The 21,718-nt window shown below is 34.7% G+C and overlaps 1 non-coding gene across 1 annotated transcript; it reads left to right on the top strand.

Annotated features, from left to right (window-relative positions):
* The first annotated feature begins 959 nt into the window (after positions 1 to 959).
* Positions 960 to 1,031, top strand: TRNAQ-CUG. Its single transcript has one exon. It is a non-coding gene; the product is annotated as a tRNA-Gln (tRNA).
* Positions 1,032 to 21,718: the final 20,687 nt, after the last annotated feature.

Below are 21,718 nucleotides of genomic sequence, written 5' to 3' on the forward strand. Positions count from 1 at the left end.
AAAGGGTTATTTCCGAAGAATTGATATTAATAGTAAAGTGACAATCAATGTAAATTCTTGGATCTTTAAAGGTTAAACTGGAAGACAACTACGTAAATAGTGCTAAGAACGAATTATGTGTGGAGAATTTGTTATGCATGGTACAGCTGAATGGGATGAACATAAAGTTCGGTTTTCAGCCTTATGACGCCAGAAAGATATTGGACTACCCTATAACTCCGCTGCTTCGGTAAGCAAAGAATGTGAGGTTACCACTCGGGTGTATATTCTACAAGATCAGCTTACCATTGGTTGTTGAAAGAAAGCAACGTGGAAAGAGACACTTAGAGGATCTGGAATGCTATTGGTAAAGCCCAGGAGCTCCCTAAGATAAGGATCATCGACTGGCGGATATGTCATCATGAGGCCATTCCAGTTGGTTCAAGTCTTCGAGCAATAAGCTGGGGAGACGGTTTATGTAAGTTGTGCAACGCTGCTGATGAAACAGTAACTCACGCTTTCAGGGATTCTCAGATGGCCAGGGAAGTTATTTCCTATTCCTTGTGGGACATTAGAGTTTTTAATACCTCGATGATTTCTTGCAAGGATTGGCTGAACAATTTGCTCGACTTTATGGATAAAGTTAAGTTTGCTAGATTTTTCGCATTGTTATGGAACTTATGGACCATGAGAAACCCTGGATCTTTCTATCGTCGGCATCCACTTAGCCGAGGCTCGCCGATCGCTCGATACTCACTCGGTATTTACAATTTCTTTTGCTAACAGAATCGCTAATGTTGTGACACATAGTTTAGCCCAATGAGCTTATGAATTTTGTTTAAATCCAGATACTTTGTTTGGGTGACTTCTATAGCAAAGATAAATATTTGAACATCCTTGGAGTTGCGAAAAGCAAATTGTGTTGCCTTTTTAAGGTTATAGTTTAGGTAAAACAAATATGCGACTTAAGGGTTGATTGTGGTCCCATGATCCAGTGGTCAGGACATTGGACTCTGAATCCAGTAACCCGAGTTCAAATCTCGGTGGGACCTATCATCCCTTCCTTTTCACCTCCATCCCGATCCTTTGTTGCTACTTTTTTGCACTGCTGTTTCTCAGAATTCAACAATTTGAAAATTCAGTTCTCATACAACCAATAAACTTAGGGTCCAAATCCCATTTCTCACAATTACTCAAATTCAGATAATATGTTTAATAACTGATGCGTGCCCCTGCTGCTTTGATGAAGGAGAGGCCAACAACATCCCCTGCTGCTTTGATAGAGGAGAGGGCAACAACATACTTCTTGTTTACTCCAATAATTTCAACAAAGACGGATTTATGGTATTATATTAAGGATAAATTTATAAAATTTTTTAAAAATTTAATTAATTAAAATTAAAAAATAGACTATCAATAAAAAATGTATAAATTATATAAGAATTTAATTTTTTTTTTAGGATACGGATGTCATACCAGCCCCTCATCCATCCATCCTATGTAAAGCAGAAACAAATTGAACAATTTTAGGACATTTAGTTTGACTCAAAGCAACATCCACTTAACAAATTTAATTGTAAATATTCAACTCTCATTGTCAACTGAGCCAGATCTATTCGGTCCTTTCTTAAAATATTATTATCCTGCGCCTAAATAAACAAGAAAACTTGTCCAACATTTTATTATGCTCAGTAAGTGTCACCAATGAATTCTATTATAAATTTTAGGTCAATTGTTTTATTAAACTCTCGTCTTAATTGGAAAATAAGTGTCTATAATAACTTATTTTAAATAAATATCTTATTTTTTTTAGTTCAGATGTCTAACGTAACAAACAAATATTACTGCTTTAAGTGTCCCAATCATAACGTTTGATAAAATACTCTGTTAAGTGACACGTGTAACATTCTAATAATTTTGAGGATTTTATTTTTTAAAATTAAAATATTACTAAATTTAAAAAAATAACCCTAATTTTTCTTAAATTACAAAAAGACCTCAAATCCCTAAAATTCTTAATTCCCTAAATCTAACCCACCAACAACCACGGCCACTGTTGTCGATGTCATCTTCCTAGTAAGACATAATCATCCTTTGTCACCAATTAGCCGTTGAAATCGTGTGGGAACACGATTTGCAACATCAAGATTTGTCGAGGTACACATCAATTGGTTGTCGATTGACTCATATTTTGATGACTTTTCATGTGATTATTGGTTGTCAAATGGAGGAGAAGTCAAGTGGAGTTCATAGACAACAAAAGGTGATCATCAATGTGGATTTAGGGGTTGAAATTAAAATTTTTAAAATTTTAGAGTTTCTAAGTTTTTCAAAAAAAAATTGGTTTTTTTAATATAATAATATTTTTAATTTTTAATTTTTAATTTTTAAATCGTGACATTTATCCTTTAACAACAGAATTTAATGACCGTTACAGTCAAGGCACCTAAAGTATAATGTTTGTAACAATATACACCTAGATGAATAAAAAGAATTGGACATCTATTTTAGAGAAAAATTTATAATTTGAATACTTATTTTTTAATCAAGCATAAAGTCACACACACTTATGCCTGTGTAAAGTCTACAAATGACTATAATGGATCCAAAATAAATAAATTTATATACATATAATATTCAAAATCCTTTAAAAATACAGATATTTAGAAACGCCACAGTTTTCTGATTCAAAAACAGCAGGCAATTCCTAACCAAAAATATCTTTTGGGATAAATCTAGAAATCCCTTTTTGTCAACAGGAGGCCCATACTATTAGCTCAATGATAAGCCTTCAACCAGCACAAATAGCTTAAAAGGACTGCTTAAGTCCTGAACTAAATAGACTATCATCAGGTAATTCTTGCATTGAACATGGAAGTAAAAGGCCAACTAAAATAAGAAGAGTTAGCATACTATTGTTTAAAATGACATAAAAAAAAGTGTAATTAAAATGGAAAATCTTTTATCATACCTGCATAGGCATGGCATAGATACCAATCTGCCTAACCAAGTATTTTAGCGTAATTGTTGAAGTGCCAATGACCAACATAGTTATGCAATATAAAGATAAAAACTGGAAACCAAAACTTTACGTGGAAAACCCCTTTAATTTTAAAGGGGAAAAACCACGGGACCATAGTCCGCTGAAGCTTTAAATATGTAAAGGAACTGATTACACAAGAAACATGTACCTCGCATGGTCAACTTCGAAAACACCTAACGGCAGTTCTTAATAAGCCTTGAATGCTTCAAGAATTTACCTCCAAAGATTTAAAGAATATACCTGCTACTACACATGTATTTGTGACAATAATCACGACGGAACTCCAAAGCTTGATTCCCAGACCCATATATCTACGCATACCTTCTGGCATAAATATTGAAAGTTGAACAAGCAATGAACACCCTTGATTTTCATTGCTAATATAGAACAGCAACTGCAATGGGCAACATGCTTGGCATGGTTCACCTTTCATCAATATCTTCTAGAGCTGGTGAAACCCCAACCTTCAACCCAAGCCCATTGAAGGGCCTAAAGAACTACAAAAAGCAATTACACACAAAATACATATGCCACCTCAACCTGCATTGGACATTCGGATTCCACTACAAGTACACGGTTTGGTAATACAGTAGCAGATATATACTAATCACGTAAGAGAAAATAGCATAGAAATTAAAGGGTATTCAAGTTTTTGTAGGCAAAATGATATGAGATGGAAATAAACCTTGAAACTGAACAAGCATGATTGAGACACTGGAAATATGACCCATAAATGTTGGAAATCTTTAACGTGGATGGCCATCAGCATATGTGACTAATAGCAGTAGTATGGCCATCACTTTGAATCCAATGATGAATAATAGATGAAGCGGAAATCAAGCATTTATCAAAGCATTTTTTAAATGTTTTGGAAGTGCTTTATTTCTCTACGCGAGTCACGGCAATTGGAGATGTTCTCCTCATCTTTTTCTTTGCAAAATTCATTTCATTTACTCTATCTGAGAACCAACTTTTAAATTCGACAGGTAAGTGACGTTAAAAATATAAATTTATCTACCAATATATTTAATTATCTCACTGAAATGTTAAATTAATTTGATTTCAATTGTCACTATAAAGTATATAATCTTTAAAAATAGAGCTTCAAGGAAAATTTGTAAAAAGAATCCAAGAATAAAAATTGCATTAATCACATTATAATAGGCGGATGCACTAAACCCCTTAAAGTCTAAGTATATCCCATTATTTTAAAAATTGGTTAAATTTAATTTAACGTGAAAAAAATAAATTACAATTTTTACATACCATTATTTTTATAAAAAAAATTAAAATTTTAGACACATTCATAAATTTATGAACAGCTGATTATAACCAAGCTCAACTTCTGAAAACGATTTAAAAAAATATATTAGGGGTTTTATAAAAAAATCTGAATAATTAAATATCATGTTAAATGGACTTGAATATAATTTTAAAAGAAAAATTCGATAAGGTGATTTTTTTATTTTAAATATAAAAAAATACCTTGGCCTTGAGATCATGAGCTTAATCCGATGTTGAAGATGGTGGTGATGATGAGAATCATGAATCCGTCCCTAATGGTGCAGAGTGTCGATGAAAATAGATGAAAGCGGGGGGGGGGGGGGGGGAAGTAAAAGAGAGGGGAACACCACGCGACAGCAGAAGGGAGAACCCGGGCAACCCCGTGCGAACTCCCTTCAAAACACCAAAAAAAATGAAATTTTATTAAGTTTAGGTGACCTGCCATGCAAGCGCACCTGCCATGGCAAAGGTCTTGGATGACAAAGATAGATCAGGGACTCAGCCTCTTCCAATCAATGGCTCTTCTGCACTGATATATTTTACACATCCATTTTATAAACAAACAACCGTCAATCTCACATCGGCTATTGATCAGAAGCGTCTGATCTGGAACATATGATGAATAATAGCATCGTGAAAATCGTCAGCCATGCTGAGATCTAATCTTTCACCAATCCTCCCTGCAAAAAAGAAATACATTATTAAAACATAAACAAATTGATAAACATTGACGAAGCATACATAAAATGCAGATCTCTTTTGAAATCGATAAACATCAAACAAACCGTGGCCTGGTTCCCAAATCTAGGGCACTTTTAAGCATCTGCAAAATGATAGCAATTCACAACATTAATCCTCGAATCGTACAAAATCCTACATCTAAATGAAGACCGTGAACCGACGCCACCGATTCTGATCATGGAGGATAAATCGGATCTGCAATAGATAGATAAGAAGGAAAATAGTGTTGCAGTTATTTAGATTGAACCATTTCTTCCAATAAAAGATTTTATATAGGGAGGCCTTTTAAGAACGGACGGTCAGGAAAATAGGAACTTTGGGAAGATGAAAGGGAGAGATGCTGCCACGTGGAATAAGTGAGCATTTTTGTTTGTGTAGAAAATTGGGTGGTTGTTAGGCTGAGTTCGATTTGGATTGTTGTTATCAGAAGAGGGACGAGTAAGACTTAATTTTGAAAATTAAAATTTTTAATTTGATTTGATGTTAAAAAATTTAAATTTATTTAATTTGATTTGTAATTTTATAAATTTGATTTAATTAAAAAATTTAAATAAATTTAAGTTATAAAATAAGATTAAAACAACTTAAATATTTTAGTAATTAGTAGATTGATTTTAAGTTCAAATCAAGTACCTCGACTGTGCACGATATATGTATCATATATAAAAAAATATGAATAAATATATATGTGTAAATCATGTATGGTTATATAAAATAATTTAAATTGTAATCAATTAGTATCATAATATTATAAATATTTACAATTATTTTTATATAAAGTCGCTAGTTTTATTAAAAATATAAAATATTCAAATTTATAATAAAGATTTACAATCATAACCGTAAACCTAAAATATAATTATGACATTTTTCTATTATCATTGAGACAAAAAAATAGTCACCTAGTTCACATAAGGACCAAAGAAGGAAAATGTTAAAAATCTGACCAAAAAACTCGAATAAAATAAAGATAAAAATAAATTTGACTGCATCGGTAAACGAACTACAAAAGGGGATGAAGCTATTGAAAGACTACTGATAAATCACAAATCAGAGTCAAATGATGTTAAAAAACTATCTACGAACGCAAAATACGTATCTAAATCAATCTGAGTGTCCAAAGTAGGGAAGATCATCGTGATAATAAATAAATGCAATCTTGATCAGTCGGATGTCAAATACGACCTTGAGAAAATTATAAACAAAAAACAATGGCAAAAAAACTATAAACAACGGCAAAAAATCTAAACTACTAAAAGACAGAGATAAATATACCATAAAGACAGAGAACATATCACAAAAACATAATTTTTCCTATTAAAAATATATATATAACCGACATGCGATAACCAACATTAAAACTAGTGGCATAATAAAGAATAAAAAGTGGGATTGATTAATAAAATTGACACAAGTTATTAAAAAAATAGAAGAGGAAAAAGAAAGCGGCTAAGGTTTTGTGTAAGATATAACCATAAAAAAATTAAATATATATATATATATATATATGTATATTATAATCACAAATATTTACAATTATTAGTTGAATTCCTTTTCTTTCTTTTTTTTGGATAAAAAGAAGGGCAATGATTTCACGTCAAGTATGAGTTTCTTCTTGCAGTGCATCTACTATATCTAGAGGAGGTGTATGATAGTAGCAAGTTTCTTACAAATTAAGGTGTTACAATACTATATATTTTGTTCACTTGCAACCAGTCCAACTTTTATTTCTCAATCGTCGTGGATGAGTATGTCAATCATCTTCACATCAGCATGATTTTGCAGTGAGTTGGAACTTTTATTAACAATTTTCATTATATCGGCATTGTCCATCTCAATTTTAAGTTCTCGGATACTGAATCTTCGAGTTTATAAGTAACTTTGAATTTGCTCTTATCCATCCCACTACTGGTTTTTGTCCACTTCGGCTTATTACTCGTTTGGTCTCCTTGAATTATCGACGGTTAATTTTGAGTGGCCTTTTTTTGAATTGAAGAGTGGGAAAACATGCAGAAAATTACATCAAGGATAAGTTTATCCTTATCTAAAATGGGGATCCTCAAAAACGACGAGTCTATCGGAGAGAGGGTCGGTTAACTTGGCAAGAGCATCAGCAGCGGCGTTGTTCCTTCGAGGGGTCCAGATGATAGAAGTCGCCTAAGCCTTGTTCCGAAGCCTATCAATAGCACGAACCAGAGGAATTGGAATGGAGCTGGCGTCTGGTTTATCAAGAAGATTTGCTGCTTCAAGAGAGTCGGTTTGAATAGTTAGGATTTCAAATCCTTGTTCCCAAGCTAGTTGAAGACCGATGAAGATGGCCCATAATTCCGGTTGTAGCGTTTGCACAATTTTGAGTGGCTTTACCCCTTCGGATATCCTCCCACATGATATGCAGGTACTATCATCAATGATACTTGATTTATTAGATAAGTTTTCAGATTTTTTTTTAAAAAAATTATTATATATAGATTTTGATTTTTTTTGCAAAAAAAGATAAAAATATTTTTTTCTTTCTTAAAAAATGATTTTCAAAATCATTTCAACATGCTCAGGAGAAGCATTGTTATTCGAATCAATAGAGCCCAGGAGAGCATCACTAGTTGAGTTATTAGAGCCAAGAGAAGCTCCACCATTCAAGTCAGCATGTTCAAGAGGAATTTGTTGAAATTCATGCACGTGTGGAGCATTGACCATGTCATTCACAACCTTTGGCAGGCAAAAGTCTTGAAAACGTCAATAGAATTGTCAGACAAGCTTGCATTTTGAAAAGGAAATAACCCTTCATGTAATACCACGTTTCTAGAAATAACAATCTTCTGAGTTTGCAAGACATAAATGCGATATCCCTTTACACCTGGAGGATATCCAAGAAATACCACAGGTAAAGCTGGAGCTGAAAATTTGTCCCGTTGAGACTTCAAAGTAGCAACAAAGCAAAGGCAACCAAAAGCTCGTAGCCTGTTCTAATCTGGTAGATGACCATGTAAGATTTCATAAGGGGATTTGTTGTTCAAGGCAAGTGATGGAAGTCTATTTATTAGATATGTTGTAGTAAGTAAGCAATCGCCCCAAAACTTGATTGACACCTTTGACTGGAAATATAAAGCACGAGCAACAGCCAACAGATGTTGATGTTTTCTTTCAACGATTGAGTTTTGTTGGGGTGTTTCCACACATGAAAACTGATGCATTATACCCAAGTTAGTAAACAATTCAGTGAATTTTAACTCAGGAGCATTATCAGACCTGAAAGATTGTATATCAATTTCAAATTGCTTCTTAACCATTGATATAAAAGCGAGTATAATGGTGTTGACATCATATTTATGCTGCAGCAAATAAACCCAGGTAGATCTCGAGAAATCATCAACCAAGGTTAGAAATGAAGCCTGCCCAGAATATGTTTTGTGCTTGTAGGGTCCCCATATATCACAATGAACTAACTCAAACAATTGTGTAGTATAAGAAGAAGAGACTGGAAATGACAGCCTTTGTTGCTTAGCCAAAGGACAAACTTGACAAGATTCTTTCATCTTTACATTCTTTAAAAGCAAAACATCCTTAAGAAGATGCATGACATGGAGACTGGGATGACCCAATCTGTTATGCCAGTCACTAGATAAACTGCTAGACACAGTATTACAAGAAATATTAGAATTGAATGAAGACATCTGCAGCAAGTAAAATCCTTGAACCAGCTCACCCTTCCCAATCACTCGATGAAGGTCCTGAATTAAGCAATTCGTTTTGCAAAACAACACACTAAGGTCAGAGAATTTCAGCAATGCACTGACTGAAAGCAAATTGAATTGAAAGTCTGGAACAAACAACACATCATGCAATACAAAATCAGATGAAAATCGAATTGTGCCTGCAAAACTGATTGGGATGATGAATCCATTAGGTAAGGTGACTGAGCAGCTCGTTATAGGAAATAGTGATTCAAAACTATTTCATGAATGACATATATGTCTTGAAGCTCCCGAGTCCAAAATCCAGTAGTTAAATATTCCAAGACCAGAAGCAGTTATGTGTGATATGATCTTACCTTACATGGCAGTATGATCGAAGTGGTAGGAATATCCAAGGATGAAGCAGATTGTAACTGGGAAGTGAGCATGGCAATCAATTGTTGACATTGCTCAGGGGTAAAGGCTTTAGTGACAGCAGGAGAGCTTTGCTGAGATACAACAGAGTTGGTATGAATGGCTTGAGAACTTTTATCCCGAGAAGAGGTCGAAGAGGACCAATTCTTGGAATTGTAACCAGGTGGATAACTGATCAGTTTGTAATACATGTCTTTTGTATGACCAAGAAGGTTACAATGACTGCACAGGGGTCTGTTTTTGCGAGTATTAGTGCTAGGATGAGACTTAACAGCAAAAGTTGGCTCGGAAATTGGATGGGAAGATTGTATATTTCGTTGATGCTCTTCTTGAATAATCAAAGAAAAGACTTTTGAAATAGGAGGGAGAGGATCCATTAAAAGAATTTGTCCCCTTATATCAGCATAAGACTCATTTAACCCCATTAAGAATTGAATTACTTGTTCTTGCTGTTGTTCAGCAAGCATGCGCTGCACTCCTCCACAATTGCATTGGAGACAACTGCATAACTGTTGGATTGAAAACAATTCATCCCAAACAATTTTCAATTGAGTATAATAGTTGCTTACTGACAATTTATCTTGCACAAGCTCAAATAAACGTTTCTTTAAGTGAAATAAGCGTGGTCCATTCGCCTGCTGGAATCGATCAACCAAATCTTTCCATATTTCAGCAGCAGTTGTGTGATACAGTAAGCTTGCAGCAATGTCTTTGGAGACTGAATTGAGAAGCCAAGAATTGACCAAATTATTGGCTCTTGTCCAGGCATTGAACTGGTTGACCATAGAAGGATCAGGGGCTTGAATTGAACCGTCAACAAATCCAAGCTTGTTCTTGGCAGATAAGGCAAGCATCATTGACCTTTTCCAGCTATGAAAATTATCATTGGAGAGCAACTGACTCACCAGTATCATGCCAGGATTGTCAGACTGATGCAAGAAATAGGGATTTGCCCCATTGTCGAAACTATCATTCGATGGCTCAACCATGATGAAGCGTGAGAGAAGAAAAAAAAAACTTCTGATAACATATAAAGATTGAAGAAGCTGTAAAATGAATAATGCTTTCTTGTATTAAGAGAGATTACAAGACTGGTTTATATAAGCTGAAAGATAACTAACTAACTAAAATACAACTGCTAACAGATCAACTAACTGACTGATAACAAGATAACTAATCAGCTATAAGTTATAAAGATTACAAGCTGAAGTGGATATACTCTAATAGTTTGTTTTATCGCCATAACTTTTCTTCTTTGTGTTTATGTTTCACGTTCGTTCCCAAGGGTGTAGTGTGTTACACGTGGATTCCATGAGCTCATTCGTTGTTTTTTGATTTTCCAATAAATTCACACTGTCATTTCACATTCAAATTTTTTTATCATTTGTTAATAAACATTTAAATATACTATAATTATTGATACTTAAATATGATACTTTTAAAGATAATAATTATCCTTTTAATTATTAAAGTAATTTGATTCATGCATTAAGATATAGTTTAAAAGTAATTAATCTATTTAACTTTATGAGGAGCCAACAATAATATTTTAGTCTACCACCATGAGTTGCAAGATGAAACTTCGGGGCCTCCTATGATTTCAAAATTTTAAATAATTAATAATAATTGAAAATTTATATTTTTAAAAAAAATCTTTTCTGAAATGCTTTAAACTTCGAAATTCTTTTTAAACAAATTAATAATAATGTCTTAATCAACCACCATGAGTTACAAGATGAATAAGAGAGAAATTTCAAAGCCTTTTAGGGTGTCAAAAATCTAAACCATTGATTAAACTTTTTTATCTTAATAATTTAGATGATTAAAGGTAGTATATGTTCAAAATATTTTTAAATTATTAATAGAGTACACACACATTGTAGATAGAACTGTTCGAATCCAAGATCTCTAAAGAGAATAATGTTCCCTTCAACCATTGAAGTCACTTGATGGGTTACACCATCAACTAAACTTAAATCCAAAAAACATATTGCATTGGTGATGCAGGCACAACAAAACAGATTGCATGGTGATGCAGGAATTGCTTATGGAATGAACCTCTATAAATATGAGTCAAAACAGAAATCCAAGAGTTTACACAAAAAAAAGATCAAAATAAAGAAGCCAAGCATACAATCACCAATGCTCCTCACAAGAAGTAGAATAAGAACAGAAAGTATCAAGAAAGTGTTGCAAATTATTGAAAAATAGTGTTGTAGTATTATAATCTAAAAATTTTGTTTCAATAATAAAGTTAAAAAAATGTTAAATTAAAATAGAACATATAATCGGATGGAACTGAATAAATAGAAGAAGAGTTTTGTTGAGTCCTGAATGAACAGTTTACTTAAGACAGATTTGTCCCCTCCTCGGTGCTTTGAGTAACATTGGTCGTCGGTCTCCCAGGATACAACAACAAATGTTCACTACGGTTGTTCACAACAGTAAGCACAACCGTAGTGAACAATTGAACACAATCTTTGTCTTTATCTATCACTGAAAAATGACTTTGGAGGAATCGAATAATTAAAAGGAAGGTTTTTGAAAGAAAATAGTAAAAAGTTGTGTGTTGAGATGTTTCACAACTAAGCCTTTATATAGGGAGAGGAATTTGTATTGAAAGGTTAAGATCTTTAAATGAAATGACTTAACCATTTGATTAAAAATTATAACCTTTTGATCAAAAGGTTAACATGAAAATACATGACTTTTGGGGTGAAATGAAATAACTATTTTTCATGAAAAGACTTAATTATTTTTCATGAATAGTCATGATTGAATAAATCAATTCATTCATATTTTTTCAACAGAAAGTAGCCCCAGAAAATGATTTAAATGTTTTTGGGGAGAAAGAACACAAGAAACCTGGAACAAAGAGTCCTAAAGGTAATTAAAGTATTAAAATTAAGAAATTGAGGATTTAATTTCACTAATTTTAAAATTTGAAAGTCTTAAAATGTAATTAAACCAAACAAATTCGAGGTCATGGCTTAATTTCATTAATTTTAGGGTAAATTATATAGATAGTACCCTATGTTTAGGGTTTGATCTTTGGTCACCAATTTAAAAATTAAAGGGGAATGGTCCCTAACGTTATCGATCTATTCGATTTTAGTCCCTAATATTATCAATCCATTCGATTTTAGTCTTTCAGCCATTAAATTGGGACTTAAACAAAAGGGGGTTAACAAAAATTAATGGCTGAGGGACTAAAATCGAACGGAACGATAACATTAGGGACCATTCCCCTTAATTTTTAAATTGGTGACCAAAGTCAATCAAATCGAAAACATAGGGGACTATCTGCATAGTTTACCCTTAAATTTAAAATTGACTGTACCCTAAAAACAATTATACCAAAGAATTTTGAGAGGGACAAGAGCATAATTGCAATGGTTTTAGAACTATCAATGGCTTCAAAGGTGATTAGACCATCAAAGCTTGGAATCCCCAACAGTTGCAAGCAACCATAGAATTACCATCACCAGTGCACATGTGAGCTGAGGTTGCAGAAAAGTAGGCTCTACCATATCCCTTAAAGAAACAAACAACAAACGTAAAGCTCATTTCCTTCATTTGGAATGAAAATAACATACGAGTTATGAACAAGTATTGTACTCCAGCTCGTATAGCCCTTATAAAACCTGAAATAATGCGGCTATTCATATTTGGATCTCCAAAGGCCTCTCCATTTGAGCTCAAACAGTCCAAGGTCCTATGCTCAAAGCCCAAAGGCGAGAAACATAAAAATGCTGCTCTGCGGGTTTTGGCATTTAAAAGATGCAACCAACACCGGTTATGGTGGGACAAGACAAGATGCTCACATTTCATATTTCTAATCACACCAGTCCATCTCCGACCATTAACTCATTGCGACATAACGCCGACAAACCCATCGAATTCTCTTTAAATGTTTTGCTTCTCCAATTTTCTCCTTCCTGCTGTAGGGAACAACATCCATATCTTAAAATCCCTTCTCATTATGTTTAATATCTTTCTATTTAATGCATAATATTGTTCCTGCTGCCCTGCATTTTTCTTTTCTTTTCTCGTCTCTTTTCCCCCTTATTCTTTTTCAAGTATTACGTAGGTTTAAATCACTACCACAAATAAATAAATAAGAAAAGGATAATAAAATTGAATGTGAGTTCGTCATTTTCTTCGATCTATCAATCGATTAATTCATATTATATATTAAAAAGATCAATAATAAAGATGGTCATTATCTGATTTTCTTCCTTCTATAACATTATTTAAACTCCAAATTTCATTTAAAAAACTTAACACCTCATCTTCTTAAATCGATTACTAGTTAACATATTCAGATTTATTGTTTACACTTCTAAGATTATGTTTAGGTTTTGTCATTTTGATATCTTCACCTTCTCATATTAATAAAAGTAAAAGAAGAAAAAAATCAGAAAAAAAAAGTAAAAGTAAACAGAATGTTATTTTCCCATTAATGAGTTTGGGATGGTCCATTAATTGAAGAGGAATTAAAAAGAATGTGTTAGGGCCTAATTTCAATAGGACTAGTGCCATTGAAAGGTGCAAGTTTTGAGGGATATTATGAGAGAATTGCCAATTTGTCCCCGTGTCGGCAGTTCAGTTCCTCTCGGTCCCCAACAGGGATTTTTTTTCAAGATCCCCATCCTTTTCTTTCGGTCAAATTCTGGTTTTGGTTCCTCTATTATACTTCAGTTTAAGATTTACTCATTCTATTTCATTTTAGTACAATTTAACTTTCTATCTTTATTTTCTTTTTGAAAGTAGGATTTTGATATATTTATTACTCAAATAAAATATCATCAACAATGTCTTGTCATATACATACTGAAGAAATATATTCATGACTATTATAATTAAAGTATAACGGTGAGCGACCAGTGATAGGTTGATAAGCAAGAGCGTGAATAATTGAGGCAACGATGTATAGAGACGAAGCACTCCGATTTTCCCAAGCACCAAACATAGAGAAGGAGAATCTTAAGAATATCCAAAGCAGGATGAATGAAAAATCAATTCCCCTTAACTGTAGTCTTATCTAGAACAAATATCTGACAACCAATAAAAAGTCATGTATAAACAAACGAAGAAACCATGCACCGGGGAAAGTAAACAACCAATAAATCTTGTAGAACCACAAACCAAGGAGAATACTAATGGAAGAAACTTGTACCAAGAGCCAAAATGCATTATAATGAAATAGTTAACTAAAGGGAATAAATGACATTATAGAATTAGAGGACCAAATCAGGTCACTTTAAAAATAAGGATTAAATATCATATTCGATCATAATATAAGGACTAAAACAATATTTTGATATTTTCTTTGAAAAAAACCTCGCAGTCAAGAACAACGTGCACGTTCAAGCACCACTGCCTTACTGCAGCGAAACCCAATGTTTGAGTTTGACAGACGACATAAACAGTGACGCTTGAAATTCGAAATCATTGAGGCATAACATCAAACACGTATAACGCATTGGAAGGCTAAATTACATAACTGTTTATTTTTAATTTTATTTTTCTAACACCGTTCGACTAATATTTCCAAAACTAGCACCCTTTCGGCTGAGTTGGCAAAGGCGCGTCCCCGGGGACGCGCTTTACCCGTGTTTTCGCTGAGTTGGATGCCACGTGTGAAAGGCGCGTCCCCGGGACGCGCCTTTGCCATATCAGCAGACACGGGGGAAGGCGCATCCCCGGGACGCGCATTCCATTAAATGTCATAAATGCCCCCATCCGTTTTCCTAACTACCCTTCTCCTCCCCTATATAAACCCTCTCAACCCTCACTCATTCTTCACACCAAAATCATCTTCTCCTCTCTATATAACTCAAATTCTCCAACTATTGAGTTTTAAATTTGTTATTAGTGGTAAGAAATTTATTTTTATGTTAGTATTTTTTTAAATAGTTATTATTTTTTATATTAATATATTTATGTAAATATATTTTTTATTAAAATAATATTTATATAATTATTATTTATTTAGAATTATTAATTTTTTGCTAATTATATTGTTTTGTCTACAGTTATAATGGAAAACGAAATGCTGTTGCGATTGGATATTGATCATATCTCCAGACATTTTAGCGATATGGTAATATTTTTATAATTAATGTTAATATTTAAATTTATTTTTATTTTAAAGTTATTATGAATTTATATGAATTTTACTTTTTATAATATATATTTAGGATGCTGATCGTATTTTAGAAACTTTTATTAAAAATCCACGTATACCGACACCGGAACGTATTTTGCCATATTTGGCTTCTGCTGGGTTCGGGTATATTGCAACAATTATAGGCGGTTGCAAACTCGAACCTGTCCTAATTTCTGCACTGATTGAGAGGTGGAGGCCCGAGACACACACTTTTCACCTTCCATGTGGAGAGGCAACAATTACATTGGATCTCTATGCATCTGGGGCTTCCCGTCGACGGAAATATGATGTGGTATGGCGGATGGTGATTGGCAATCAATGTGCATTGATTATCTTGGAGCTGCTCCGCCAGAGTTTAATGGAGGTAGAATAGCTTTATCTTGGTTGAAAGCTAATTTGAGGTTTTAAATGAAAATGCTTCAGAGGATCAAGCAAAGGCATGTGCTCGGGCATATTCTACGAATAATTGGAGGAATATTGATGCCCGACAAATCTCGCAACCAGGTGCATTGTATGTGGTTGCGGCATCTGATCGATTTTGATGAAGCTGGAAGATATAGTTGGGGTGCTGCAGTTTTGGCATTTCTCTTTAGAGAAATGTGTCGGGCGACGAATTATAAGAAAACTGCTATCGGTGGATGTCTTCTGCTTCTACAATCATGGGCGTGGTTCCGCATGCCTTTCTTATGCCGATCGTGAATGAACCATACGTATTCCCTTATTGTTGAGGTAATTTCGAACTAAATTTTGATTTAAATATTTTCAATTAAATAGGGTGATATTTAGTTTATATATATTTCATAGGTGGTCGATGAAAAGAAAGGACCATAAAAGTATACCTACTGTTTTAGAGGAAATTCGTTTACTTATTGATACGAAAGCTGGGTCTGAGGTATGTTTTTAAATTTGTTTAATTATTAATATTTTAATTTAAAATGTTAGATATAATTAGAATATTTTATTTATTTGAATTGTATATTTATATTTCAGTTTCAGTGGATACCTTATGCGAGCGATGAAGTGAAAGCTTGCATCCCACCCCACCTTAGAGGGTCATTAGAGGTATGGATATCGGTTATACCTCTTATATGTTATGCTATTATTGAGTGGCATCCAGTTGATCGCGTGCTCCGTCAGTATGGTTGTACGCAATATATTCCTGGAGCTCCTAGAAATTTAGACGACGCATAACATAGATAGACGGGAAAGAAAGATGTTAACTGGGTGGTGAGACACAGAGATTGGATTGCGCTTTGGGAGAACCGATATACACTGTTGGCCCTTCGACAATATTACGCTGAAACTGGTCATATGGTTACGGATAACTATATGGACTGGTTTAATGAAAATGGGAAGCCGTTTCTACTTTCGGCGGAAGCACGAGGGGTTAACATTCCTAGGCGTCGAGAAAGACGTCAACCGTCTCAATATCATCGTCCCCCGACGCGTGGACGGAGAGAAGGCGCTACCGGTTCTGCATCAGTCCCACCACAACATCCTTATTCGTCGATGCCGCAGGGGTACATGCCCAGCCCTCCACTTCATATGCCAAGCCCACCAGTTTATATGCCATCTCCGCAGGGTTACATTCCGAGCCCGCAGGGTTACATTCCTAGCCCGCCAGGTTACATGCCTAGCCCGCAGGGTTTTATACCATATGGAGGTGCATATACGACTATGTTTAATGATCCAGCATATGCTTTATATGCATCTTTTTTGGCTGGTGGTGCTTCTCCGTAGACACCTCAATCTTCATCTGGATCACATACATCGATGCCAATGTTTCCATAGTTCCCGGGGAGCGGTGGGATTGTTACTAGCACTCCTCCAGGGTCGTTATTTTATACAGGCCCTTCAGCCCCTTCAGCGTCATCTGCACCAAATGAAGAAAATGCTGCTGATGATGATAGTGAAGATGAGGAGACTGAAGAACAAGTTCCACGAAGAAATCCTCCACGAAATAGGCAACCACCGCCATGTGGAACTCATTCGAGACGACGACATCGGTGATCCAGTTATATTTAATGTTATTTAAATAATTAAATTTCAGAATTTTATGTAATTTGGTTATGTTATTTAAATGTTTCATGGTTTTACATACATATTTTTTAATGTTATTTTTTATTCACATTTAACATTAAATGTTTGATAAATGTTTTTAAAATACAAATTATATTATTCGAAATTTAAAATAAAAATAAAAATAATATTATTCAAATTTAAATTTAAAATATAAATTATAGTATTCGAAATTTAACATTAAATTTCAACTTAATATTCCAATTGTATTCGAAATTAAAAGTTATATTCCAATTATAGTTCACAATACTTAAATTGAAATTAAAGGACTCCATACATATGATTTATCATTAACATATATATTAAAAACGTATACATTAAAATCAACTTATGTTGAGTTCATCGATCGACGGAATCAACCAAGAGAGGGGTGAATTGGCAATTTATTCAATGTCACATTTCAATGCTCATTCCATACAATTTCAATGTCACAATCAACTTATCACTTCACATTTATTCAATTTATCAATAACATTTTATCTAATTTATTCAAACTTCACATAACGTTTTAATTTAAGTTATTCTTAACTTGTTGAACATTCAAAAGAAGTTAAATTTAAGTTATTCCCCGATGGACATGAGTGACATAATAGGGCAATGATAATATCTCTGACGAAATAATGGAAGGCGCGCCCCCGGGAACGCGCCTTCACGTGAATAGTGAAATAATAGGTACTGATATATCTAGTGTCCCCGAGGGACATGAATGACATAATAGGGCAATGATATATTCTCTGACGAAATAATGGAAGGCGCGCCCCGGGAACGCGCCTTCACGTGAATAGTGAAATAATAGGTACTGATATATCTAGTGTCCCCGAGGGACATGAATGACATAATAGGGCAATGATAATATTCTCTGACGAAATAATGGAAGGCGCGCCCCCGGGAACGCGCCTTCACGTGAATAGTGAAATAATAGGTACTGATATATCTAGTGTCCCCGAGGGACATGAATGACATAATAGGGCAATGATAATATTCTCTGACGAAATAATGGAAGGCGCCCCCGGGAACGCGCCTTCACGTGAATAGTGAACCGATTATAGAAACTATTATATGCAACGTATTATAAACTTTCAAAACAAACTTCAGTTCACAATCTTTCAAATTCTCAAATTCCCAAACTCTAAATTCTCAAATTTTCTGAAAATGAGTCGTCTTTCTGCTGTTGTTTTGTATGATGGAGAAATTAAGGAAGCTGAAGAGGGGGTTGTTTTTGAGTCAGATCATTATATCCCCTTAACCTTGAAGAGAAACATCACAATTGAGGAGTTAATCACAAAAATTTCGTTAAAGCTTCGTGTAGCAGGCCAGAGAAGACTATCTTCACTTCAATACAGATTTCCTACTGAACTTTTTTCCGCTCATGTATACATCATTTCAGCTTTCAAACGATGATGATGTTTCTATGATGGTTGATGCTCATATGGGGAGTTCACAATCTCTTATTGAAATGTATGCCACTTTTATCGAGGTTCGTGTAACTCGTGGTCTCTCATATTCCTCTCACTTTGGCATTGCATATCAAACTGATCAAGTTGATAGCCCGACACAACTTATCTGTAATGATTTCACATCATTAATGGCGGATCCAACGCCATATACCATGCCATCAAGTTCAATAGGAAGGCATTCATCTGCAACTGCTTATGATCTCAACCCACGTGGCTTCACCAATAATCCATATGGCAACATCTCTTCTACTTCAAGGGGCAGACATTCATCTGCCAATGTTTTCGACTTACATATGGAAATGCCATCGAGACGACAGTCTATTCACATCCCACATGATACAATGGCCTCAAGTTCAAGGGGAGGACACGCAAGCGGGAACTTATTTGACCTCAACATTGGATTATCGGAGGAACCCTCATCTCCACCAGAAGAACCTCTTCGGGAGCCAGGTGCAGATGGTGCTGAAACGGGATTATTCGTTGAACCTGACTCACCACAGTTTAACGTACATTCTGATGATGACGAGGATGACGTTCCGATAAATACAACACCAGCCGAACTTCCTGCACATATGTATGAGGCTGATTATGATGCAATGTATGAGCCTGAATTTCCAGATCTTCCTGATGTTGGCAACTATGGACTTCAATCATCAGTCAATGACGGTAATTTACATATTGGAATGGAGTTCGCATCGAAGGAGGAAGCAATGATGGCAATAAAGAGTTACAATATTCGTAACTCAGTTCAGTCCCGAGTTGATCGATCTAACACGGAGAAATATGTCTGCTACTGCGTCCAACGTCACAACGGATGTCAATGGATGGTCCGTGTATCAAAGAGGAAGAGGAAGAATAACTTATGGGAACTAACCAGATACAACGGTCCTCATACATGTTGCAACAGGTATAAACCAGGATCATCCCAACTTGGACTCCAACATTATTTGTCAAGCAATCATGCCCATTGTGAAGCAAAGCTCTCATATAGCTGTTGCAGTGTTGATTTCTGCTATACAGTCACAATATGGATACACTGTCTCATATAAAAAAGCGTGGTTGGCAAAACAGAATGCCATTTGCAAACTTCATGGCGAATGGGATTCCTCTTACAACGAGCTGCCCAGTTGGTTTCATGTTGTGCAAAGACTTAATCCCGGGACAATTGTTGAGTTCGAAACTCACATCATTACGTGAATGATCGAATGGTTCGCGATCGCTGCCATTTTACCGAGTCTTTTGGACTTACCCTCAGTGTATTAATGCAGTCAAGTACTGTAAACCAATTGTCCAAATTGATGGTACTTTCTTGTATGGGAAATACAAGCAAGTTTTATTATTGGCTGTGGTCCAAGATGGAAACCGCAATATTCTTCCTGTTGCGTTTGCCCTCGTTCAAGGAGAAGACACTGAGTCTTGGGCTTTTTTCCTAAAAAATTTACGTTTACATGTTGTCACCAGGGAATGACTATGCATTATTTCAGACCGAGGAGCCGGGATAAAAGCAGCAATGGACTCTTTGGGTACAATGTATAGACCTCCACATGTTCAACATCGTTATTGTGTCCGTCATATTGCTGCAAACTATTACGGAAAATACAAGAAGAACGATGAACGTCAGTTAGTCGTGCGGATGGGTATGTTACTTTTTCCCAATTTTTCTATCAATTTCTTATTACTTATTTATACTTCATATTAACTATTACATATTCCTAATGGCTTAGGTTACGAACTCTTACCTCAAAGGTTTGAGTCGATGCTACAAGAGCTGTTTGGCAAAAATAAGAAGGGGTGCGAGTACATTATGGACATCAACAAAGAAATGTGGACAAATGCATATGACGGGGGGTATCGCTATGGTCATATGACAACAAACTTGGCTGAAGCAATAAATTCAACCTTAAAGGGGGCGCGTCATTTACCAGTCACGGCGTTGGTCAAAACGACTTATTTTCGTTTGGGTCAACTCTTTGCAAAACTCGGTGGACAAGCTCTTACTTGGATGCAAAACGGACATATTTACCACCCAAGACTAGTAGCCGATTTACAGAAAAAAGTGGCTACATCAAATGGGATGTTAGTTACAAATTTTTCTCGCACCCGTGAATTGTTTCGTGTAACCGAAATGCCACGTCCGCTGCAAGGGATTGAAGCTAACTCTTTCAGAGTTAATCTGCAAGAGAGGTGGTGCGATTGTGGTTTCTTTCAAGCACTCAAATATCCATGCTCTCATGTCATTGCTGCTTGCTCACATTCGTATTTGGACTACAAAAATTATGTTGATCCCGTAAACCAACTTTCACAAGTTTTCAAGGTATATGAATTTGACTTTCCGCCCATAGGAAACGAAAGAGACCCAAATGAGATTCAAACTTGGCTTACAATTGTACCAGATCCATTGCTATTGAGGGACTCAGGTCGTCCAAAATCTACTAGAATACATTGTGATATGGATATTCGGGAGAAGTCAACAGAACAAAAACGATGTGGGCATTGTAGAAACATCGGGCACAATAGAAAAAAATGTCCAGCTCTGTTATCATATAACCGTTAACTCTTATGTAATTAAAGTTTTTAAATGAATGTTTTTATTTCTAATAATTTAATGTTATTGCATTTATATAATTTTTCAATGTATGTACACCTAAATAATTTTTTTAACTTTTAAATACATAAATATATTTAATATAATTATTTAATATAATATTTAATATTATTAGTTATAATTTTTTCGTTATAACTTTTAAATTTATTAAATTAAATTTTCAATAAGACTAATTTTATAAAATATGTAAGTCTTGAAGATTAAATATGTAATTATACTAATTTATTAACTTATGCATCAATATTTTCGTTA

The sequence above is a fragment of the Hibiscus syriacus genome, unplaced genomic scaffold (genome assembly GCF_006381635.1).
Source record: "Hibiscus syriacus cultivar Baekdansim isolate YM2019G1 unplaced genomic scaffold, ASM638163v2 tig00110718_pilon, whole genome shotgun sequence".
Taxonomy (NCBI): domain Eukaryota; kingdom Viridiplantae; phylum Streptophyta; class Magnoliopsida; order Malvales; family Malvaceae; genus Hibiscus; species Hibiscus syriacus.